General features: G+C 40.8%; 1 protein-coding gene across 2 annotated transcripts in view; it reads left to right on the top strand.

The window, feature by feature from the left end:
- Nucleotides 1–853: 853 nt before the first annotated feature.
- NRIP1 (nuclear receptor interacting protein 1) overlaps nucleotides 854–9,897 on the top strand; it is a 61,201-nt gene continuing 52,157 nt past the window's right edge. The window contains exon 1 of one of the 2 annotated variants that reach the window (XM_075854498.1): nucleotides 854–1,128. The gene's annotated coding sequence lies outside the window, so the exon portion shown is untranslated. Of the gene's footprint in view, nucleotides 1,129–1,346; nucleotides 1,397–9,897 lie in introns of those variants that run through there. The other variant, XM_075854499.1, reaches the window with a different exon arrangement.

Genomic DNA, 9,897 nt, shown 5'->3' with positions numbered 1-9,897 from the left:
ATAGATAGATAGATAGATAGATAGATAGATAGATAGATAGATAGATAGATAGATATGAGATAGATAGATAGATAGATAGATAGATAGATAGATAGATAGATAGATAGATAGATAGATGATAGATAGATAGATAGATAGATAGATAGATAGATAGATAGATAGATAGATAGATAGATAGATAGATAGATAGATAGATAGATAATAGATGATAGATAGATATGAGATGATAGATAGATAGATAGATAGATAGATAGATAGATAGATAGATAGATAGATAGATAGATAGATAGATAGATAGATAGATAGATAGATAGATAGATAGATAGATATGAGATAGATAGATATGAAATAGATAGATAGATAGATAGATAGATAGATAGATAGATAGATAGATAGATAGATAGATAGATAGATAGATAGATAGATATGAGATATATAGATATGAAATAGATAGATAGATAGATAGATAGATAGATAGATAGATAGATAGATAGATAGATAGATAGATAGATAGATAGATAGATAGATAGATGATAGATAGATATGAGATAGATAGATAGATAGATAGATAGATAGATAGATAGATAGATAGATAGATAGATAGATAGATAGATAGATAGATAGATAGATAGATAGATATGAGATAGATAGATAGATAGATAGATAGATAGATAGATAGATAGATAGATAGATAGATGATAGATATTATTACGGTTGGTATCTTCATCATGTAGTGCCCCCTCTATAAAGCTGATGCCACCAGTAGCTGTGGGTGTAGACCCTGTGGCTGGCAGCACGGTTGAGTGGCAGTGTAGTCCGGGCTGCCCCTCCTCCTCGGCTGCATTGGATCCGGTGACAGCAGTGCTGTGTGTGTGGGTGGAAGGGTTAAGGAGCTGAGTGAGTGGATGAATGGTACACCAGTGGGAGGGCCTGTGTGCGGTGCCGGGTGAGCTGGAGGAGGACACTCAGACATTGCAGCAGAGCCCGGAGCCACACACAGGAGAAGACACAGGCGGCCGGGGAGGACACTGCTGCTCCCTTCATGTCACACGCCGGGATTTGGGGGACAATGTGGATTCTTGGTGGGCTGCGCCCTGGACATGTGGAGACTTGAGGCCCAGCTTTGGGGTGAGTAGTAGTTCTGCTGTATTGTTACAAGGAAATGGCCATGACTGTAAAGCTTCTCATCTAGCCCAATGTCTGGCTCAGCCAGGCTGGGGAGGAGGAAGGAAGGGGGAGGCTGGGGGATCACAGCAGGATGGTCCCTGGAGCCTGGACCCGCATTGTACGGCGGTCACCGGCGCTGTGTGTGGATTACATGGAGCAGACTAGGAGCTTCTTGTGTCACCGGGACATGTCTGGTTTTGTGATTAGACCTCTGGCTCCTGGAAATGAGGTAATGCTGTACCTTGGGAAGCTGGCACAGTGACATGACAGCCGGGGGTTATGTTCCCAGCCCCCCGGATAACGCACACACTGGAGGAGGCTTATGTTAGTTACTTCCAGGAAAAGGGGGGTCGTAATTACCCTGGAGGGGGCACCAGCCCGAGCTGTCACTGAGCAGGGAGGGGAGCTGCGCTGCAGACTTTGTTATTGGCAGGGTGTGTGATGTTACTTGTGTTACATTGTAGGCTGTTATTATTGTATACATTTCTGGGGAGAATAATAACAATTCCTGTATTTATATGGCACCAGCATATACAGCAGAGCTTTACAATGTGGAGGAGTAATAACAGTATATTTATATAGCACCAACATATACCAAAGAGCTTTACTATGTAATGGGAGTAATAGTAGTAATATTGTATATTGATATGGCACCAACATATACAGCAGAGCTTTACAATGTGGGGGAGTAATAACAGTATATTTATATGGCACCAACATATACCAAAGAGCTTCACTATCAGGGAGTAATGGTAGTAATATTGATATGGCACCAGCATATACAGCAGAGCTTTACTATCAGGAGGGAGTAATGGTAACATATACACCAGTGCTGTAATATTTTCCAGTGTTTATGCATCACCAACATATACCGAGGCGCTTTACTATCAGGGCTAGTAATAACCATAGTACTGATCTCCTATCTTATCGTAGCACCAACATATACAGTGGAAGCAGTACATCTATAATAAATAAGAAACACTAGAAAGTAAATATTGGTTAAACATCTAGAAGCATGAGACATAAAGGAGATAGATTGCAAGCTCTTCAGACCAGACTTTCACATTGTTTGGCGCCCTTGATTTATTGGATGTGGCAGTGACAGTTAATCTTCTCGGTGGGGTGATGGGGGTTACATAGTACAGAACAACCTCAAAGTCATGAACAGGAGGGAAAATGACTGTTTCCGTGACTCATGCTGACGGCCCAATAACTGGCAGCGCTCCCAAGTTATGGTTGTCATCATCACACAAGCCGGTTTACTTTAACCACAGCCGGCTTCCCCTGCATTGTTGTGACCTTATATTGCAATTTAAGATGTCACATTTCATGTAGCACAAATGTTGGAGACAGAACAATTGGTTCTTTTTGCCTTGGATTGGAACAAATTGCAACCTCTCCGTACCAAAAATGGAGCGAAATCACCATTCATTATCACTTCAATTTCTTATTCGTTAAATCATGAATATTTACTTAATGTGTAATTTGTAGGATGAGCTATTACAGAATTTGTTGCTTTTTAATTGGTGTATATTATATTATAACATAGCAGAGCTGGATTTGTGATTTACCACTTTTTGTGGTATCACAATGTGCCATCTGTGGCTTTACATAGGACTGCAGGTAAACCTACTGCCCAATCTTAATATGGAGAGTTATCACGGAGCGCAATCAAAATGGATAAATCAGAAATTCAGCATCTGTGTGTATGTGTATATATATATATAATGTATATGTTTTTGGGTAAGGCAGGTGGCAATCAATATGGATCCATGCGTCCTAAGACTCCTTAACGGCGAATTTAAATAAATCTACATCCCAACTTATATATCACTTCATATCTGCGTAGTTTAGCCATTCAGGTGTCTGGAAAAGCTGGATGAAAGTCCATGTTCTGTAATGGAGACCATCGCCCTGGGTAAGCCAGCTCTGTTAGCCCAAGAAAACTCATCAATTGCTGAAAAGAAAGGGTAGTGCACATATCTTTAGACATATCAGAAGATCACATTGATGGGGGGGGGGTCTATGCAGTGGGGTCCCCACCTATTTATTGTGAGTTCCATGCCTCTTTAGTTCAGGGGTCCTATCTACAAGCTATATTGTTGGGTTCTATAGACTATCACCATGTTATGAGCCCCATGGGATATTGGGCTTGGACGAACTTTATAGTCCCATCATTCTACATATTCGGGATGGTTCTAATGCCGGGATCCTCGCTGATGTCAGGTCCAAAGTGTATGTGTACGTTTTTCTTCTAAGGACCTTATATTGCATAAGAGGACAGCTTGGGTGTCTTATTTTAATTATTGTCTTGCACCATTTCTTACCATTGCTATTCCATTTCTGTTTAATATACCAGATTCATTATAAGTTCCTGTCTTGAGCTGGGTTCACACAGAATTTTTTGCAGGCAGAAAATCTGCCTCAAAATTTCGTTTGGGATTTTTGAGGCAGATTTTGCTCTGCCTGCACGCCGATTTTCGTGGTGTTTTTTTTTGCGCCATTTTTCACCCGCGGCCATGGAGCGCAGCGGGCAAAAAACGCAGCGAAATACGCTTTCTCTGCCTCCCATTGATGTCAATGGGAGGTCAGAGACATAAACGGCCAAAGATAGGGCATGTCCCTTCTTTATCCCGTGAGCCGTTTTTTCCGCTGACAGGAAAAAAAAACCCTCCGCCTCCCATTGAATTCAATGGGAGACATTTTCAGCCGTTTATTGGCGCGTTTTCCGACACGGTTTCCATGTCAAAAAAACTCTGTGTGAACTGACCCTTGGAGAACTGCCAGATAAGTCTCTGTAGGGTATTGACTAATAGACCGTGCATGGAGTCGTAGTTTCTAAGAACTGGTTGGCATCAGGTTGCCTATGCCAGGCCTTTTAGACGGTCATTATGTGGTGGTCTTTTTATAGTTGTTACCATAGTTTGTCTATCTATCTATCTATCTATCTATCTATCTATCTATCTATCTAGTCTCATGTTGTGTGAGCCGAAACGTCGTACTTTTGGGGTCATAAAGCACCCTTTTTTTTTTCCCCACCATAACCCTTTGTGAGAGCTTCCTATTTACTTCTTATTGTCTAATATATATAAGAATGTGGGCTGATTTATGCTATCTGGAATAAGACCATTGACCTTCTGGAGAACATGATCCCAGATCATCTCATCTTAAGTTTGTTGCCCTCAAAATAGCAGCAGGAAATTGATGGGCAGTTTGATTTGGGGTCTTTGTGGTCATGCAGTTAGAGGAGGGTATCGGGTATCAGTCTGTGTATAATAGAAGAAAGAGGAGTTCATACATCACAAATAGATTAAGGATCCCCTAAAAATAAATATCTGAACCGTATGTATGAGACCCCTCCACGATGCCCATGCTGTGACACTGCTGATACATAACCCTGCATGTCCCTTGCACATAATTGAATTAGATATGTGTCGTATTGTCAGTGATCCATGTCCTACCGCTGGACTTTGTGAAAGGAGATTACAGCTGATGGACTAATGTTTATTTTAAAGACACGGCGCGTTAACTCCCTAATGCTATTTTGTGTGCCCTGGTTTCAACCATTGTCGCTGTATAAGGCCGCCTACACCTTTAGGACCGTGGCCGCACAGCGCCCTTTTTCCAGCTGCTTCATATAATAGAATATTCTTTGACTTGTTCCTCCCAATGTGAAGTTATAAAATGTTTTATTATCTTATCTGGGAGATTCTATGTGTTCTTGATTAGAAAGACATGGCAGTATACTTTATATACTCTGATATCACCGGTAGCTGGAATGGCTGTCTAGCCTTTGCTTTATGAATCATGTGCAGGATTTTGTGGGCTGTAGTTGCAAATGACTGTTTATATGACACTGTGGCCTATATTGATCCATTGTGGAGTGTACCTCCATTTATAAATATTATTTCAGAATTATTCTACTTGACTGAAGTCAATGGGTCCTGCATATGGGCTTTCTGGGCCACCAAGGTGTCCAGGAGGAACAGGGAATCCGAGCTCCATAGACAAACCAAATAGATCCTAGATCTGATATAAGGTGTTGTCCTATCTGGACAATCCTGTCCATATGTCCTATATGAGCCTTGTGGTCAACATAGGCAGAAGTCCCCACTTGGGACCTAAGTGGAGAGCTGCCGCAAAGAGAGACTCCTCTATACATGGTGCGCCCGAGGCGACCCTGTATTTTGGTGCTATATATATGCCTCACAAACAGAGCTGTATAAAGCCATACATACCTTTTTATACCCAATGCATACCAATTGTCCCATACTCCCTGTACTGTCCGGACACTATTAGTTTGTCATATTGCAATCACTCTACCTGTTCGACTCCTCCAGTTTTGGTCAGTGGCTCGCACAAGTGAGGACTATGTGATGCTCAATTTTGTCTCTAAAATCTGCATTCAAAGTTGCAGGGTGACGTTACATGCCATAATTTCCCTTAAAATTTTCTATGGAGGTCAGCTATATGGTTGACTTCCATTGTGCTTTTGAGTTCCGAAACAAAATTTTTTGGCTGTATGTGCAAAATTTTCATATATTTCATTGCGTAGAGTCTGGGTCCAGCTCTGTTGTTCTGTCAACCCCCTATAGACCCTTTTCATACAGATGCGGGCGTCTCTGAGGTGAATTTGTCATTTGGAATAATGTGGCAGGTGTGATCTCACAATGTGCTGTTTTTCCGCAGGTAAAATGACTATTTTTTTTTCCCAGTGAGTTATCACTTTGAACAAAAGAAACTGTTAAATGACAAATTCAGCTCTGCTACATGTGTACACGAAACCCTTTGGGTGACAGATTGAAAGATGTTATTTAACCTTTTATGGTTCAGTGTTTTGTCTTTTTGTTTTGCAAAAAAACAAGATTGCGCCAAGGTGATGTACGCAGCTCCTACGTGTGCAAATGAAGTCATAAACCTAGTGCTGCGGGAGGCCTCTTCACAAAATTACGTAAAGCATTGCTATGACTGTACAAACCCCAACTTAATCTTTGACATGATTGGTCTCTGTCAAATGTTTGTTCAGCGAAGCGCTGGTGTTATAAAAAGGGACCTCCATGACTGTAAGGATCTGGTCAAGCACGAGAGAACTCTGTGTGAATAAAAATGGCACTCGCCATAGTCCTTGCAGGAAGCCTGTATACCTGGAGGGGATATGAGCAGCTAAGGACCGGTTCACACTCTACGGCAGCCCTGTTTACCCTTATATATCATATTGGACAATTAACTCGATTGTGGGCAGTGACCGGGAGATAAAGGGTTGTCTTATGTAGAATTTTTTATTAATTTGTTTTTTTTCTGATTAAATTGACGCATCTTATGATTTGGGAAGATGCTTTTATTTCACAGATATCATTTTGGTTATTTCATTTTTACTTTTATAATTAGCTACATTTGAGCTAGCGGTGATGTTACGTTGGAGTTAATGGAAAATATGCGCCATAGACTGGTGAAAACTGGTACTGCAAGTGAAGGATGTCATTTCTTGAGATTTGTTATCCCCAAAAATTCTTCTTCTTTAAAAAAACGTTTCATATTTTATTAAAACCACATTCAGACGTGAGTATAACTGTCCGTATTCTGTGTGCCACACCCCATAACATTTGATTTAACTTTTTTTTATTTATTTTTTACCACTAGGGGTCTCAGACATGCGATCGACGATATAATATGCTCCTATATTGCAGTGTATTAAGCCTGTTAGTGGAGGCAGGGCCTAAAAAACATGCAGACCTGGGGCCTTTATTAGGCCCCCAGATGCCATGGCAACCCATCAGCACCCCACCAGAACGTCGTGGGGGCACCGATGGGTTAACCAGGAGCCCCCTCGCTCTGTCTAACCACTTAGATGGACTATTGACCACAGCATCTAAGGGGGTTAAACGGACAGAATGCAAGTGATCACCGATCTGGGTTGTTGCAGTAGAGTGTCCGCTATAATACAAAGCTGAAACCCGCTGTGGATGGCGTGGGCACCCACACCATCCCTGTGCAGTATATTTACGGCATTTGGCGATAATGCCATAAATGTTTATGCGAAGTCGCGAAAAAGTACTAAGATGACAGATCAACAGCCTGAATTGATGCGACTGTCGCTGAGCTGCGTCCCCCTGAAAATTGCACATTGACCCGTCTTCTGCTTAGTAAAGATTTTGATTTGTTTTATTTAGATGTACAAAAGCTGTAATTCAGTTAACCTGTACCCGCTCTACTTATTATCTTTATGGTTTGTGAGTCATAAAATTATCGGTAGAGATTTCCAGCGCTAAGCAATTTTTTCCTTGGCTGGAAATGAGCTGCAGTGCTGAATACAGAGCCTGTGTAATGTGCAATGAGGAACGGCCTCGTCCTGTATATAGAGAAATGTCACTCACTCCACACCCGGATTAACCTAAAGCGGGCGAAGGTTCAGGGCTCTAAACATTGGGTATAAGGTTAATTAATCATGTATGAATTCTAGAAACTAAAACACAAACATTAAAATATAATGTGGGTGCAGAAAAGTTTTATTAAACTGGGTAGATCTTGTCATATAAAAACGGGCACTGGTCCCTGTTGGTCTTAGGCCTCATGCACGGGCCCTTTACGAAATCCCTATGGTCTCTATTATGGAGCCGCAGGCATGCAGCGTCCCGCTGTGTGGTGCCTCCGAGAGGCGCTGTGTTCTCCCTTTAGAGGTAATTCTTATATGAGAGAATACCTCTGTATGAATCTTTGAGGAAAGAAACCTCTCTGTCTGGACTCGTAATTTTGCATCGGTTATAACGGATTCATGCAAAAGAAATCCATAATACAATCGCGTGTTTTGGATATTAAAATAAAACATCGGTAACAAAAAATCCCAGTGCTTTCTGTTGTAATTATTCATGAATAAGTCTTGCGTTTGTCAGGCAGCGATGGCGGCTTGTTCACGTATATTTATGATAAACCTTATTCCAGCCAAACAGATTTAAGTATATATTTTTATTAATATTAGTTAATGTGGGCGATGGCAAATAATATTATTTATATATGTTAATATTTACATTTATTCTGTTCCCTAAATCAGTGGATCCTGAGCTGCGGCTGTCCAGATGTTGCAAAACTACAACCCCCAGCATGCCGGGCACGGAGAACCACAGTGTTTTAAAGGGCAAATTAAAGCAAATATGTACTATTCGAGCTATTCTCTAGACATGTAAAATTACCAATGCTGGGAATTCACAGGCACTACCACTTTCTGATAACGAAATTCCTGATGAATAATGTTCTTCCTTCAAAAGTTGGGTTAATATATAGTTTACGTGATTTGTCCAAATCTGTTGTCTCCAACCTGTGTCTTTCCGGCTGTTGCAAAACTACAACTCCCAGTATGCCGTGATAGTCAGGTCATCCTGGGAGTTGTAGATTCACAACATCTGTACAGTCGCAGGTGTGAATATTGCTAGTTATGCAGCAGGATATGAATCTCTGTACAACTAGATAGAATGTCCATTCAGCAGCATGGGAAAGCTGGAATAATATTCCTGTGGTTCCTGTAATGGCGGCCTCATTAGTCGTCACATATAAATAAGAATAGAAGTGTTCACAGCTTGATGAAAGACAAGGACTCATTGACTTGTAATGACGGAAGTAGTTCACAATTAGATGGTAGTCGCAGAAAGCGCAGGTGACATCACCGGGTGAAAGTTAAACGACAAACATTGTTACCAAGCAACCAGATTAGTAACACAAAATTGCGATCAAAATAGCAAAGGCAAATAATAATAAAACAAATATTAGTGTTGTGATTAGGAACTTTCCCACAGTTCCATATCTGTACAGATCCTGTATATACTACGTATGGAGTGCGCCGTATCGTGTTCCTTTCATATGTTATGATGCAGCATTACTCCAAGATAAAGTGATTTTCTTGCCTCCAAGGTGAAAAAGGTCAAACAGTAATTTTGACATATTTTTTATCTAGCGTTCACGCTTTCCTTCACATCCGATAAAATAAGGTTTGTTGGTCTACAGCAAATACCCATTGGAGCTCCTAGAGTGCTGTGTTTTGGCAAATCTACTATAGAATTATATAGGACTATATATAGTAAGTGTTAAGGTTAACTTCTGTTTAGCTAGCCATTCGATAAAATTCAACTGAACCTGCCAACTTTGGCGGGATCACTCAATGATCTAATGTATATGGGACCTCCTGACTACAACGGAGGAAAGATGGGTCGAGCATTATGTTCCCGTGGGAAATAAGCTGCTGCCAGAGGGATCTGGAGGCAGCGTATTCCTCTCTTCTAATTGAAATAAACATGCAAGCTCCGCAAAGCCGAGCATGCATGTTTATGGTCGAGTGGAAAGATATATCTGTTGGCTGAATAAGTGTTTGAGTCCGCACCGATACTGATGCAATGGAGACATAAGGTTAATCGTAGCACAACACATTGAATCACAACTCTATAGGTTGACATGTAAAAAACAAAAACTATTATCTTGGGTCAAGACAAAAACTTCTAAACTTATCTGGTATAGATGATAGCAATTAATAGAAAGTTCAGATACAGCAAATCTAATGTTAGTTATAGCGTCTGCATCACACAATGTTCACTTGAGGCAGGCCAAGAATTAAAGGTACGTTGGGATATTTCACTGCATCTCTTACCTCAAGACAATAGTGTGCAGGTTTTTAATTTTGCCAAATAGCCGTCCATTCTCAATTTGCTCTGAACTTTTCAGGGTTAATTTCTCTTTATTTATGTA

Source organism: Rhinoderma darwinii, chromosome 2 (genome assembly GCF_050947455.1).
Source record: "Rhinoderma darwinii isolate aRhiDar2 chromosome 2, aRhiDar2.hap1, whole genome shotgun sequence".
Classification (NCBI taxonomy): domain Eukaryota; kingdom Metazoa; phylum Chordata; class Amphibia; order Anura; family Rhinodermatidae; genus Rhinoderma; species Rhinoderma darwinii.
The sequence above is the reverse complement of the archived record's forward strand: the minus strand, read 5'-3'. Positions and strand labels throughout refer to the sequence as shown.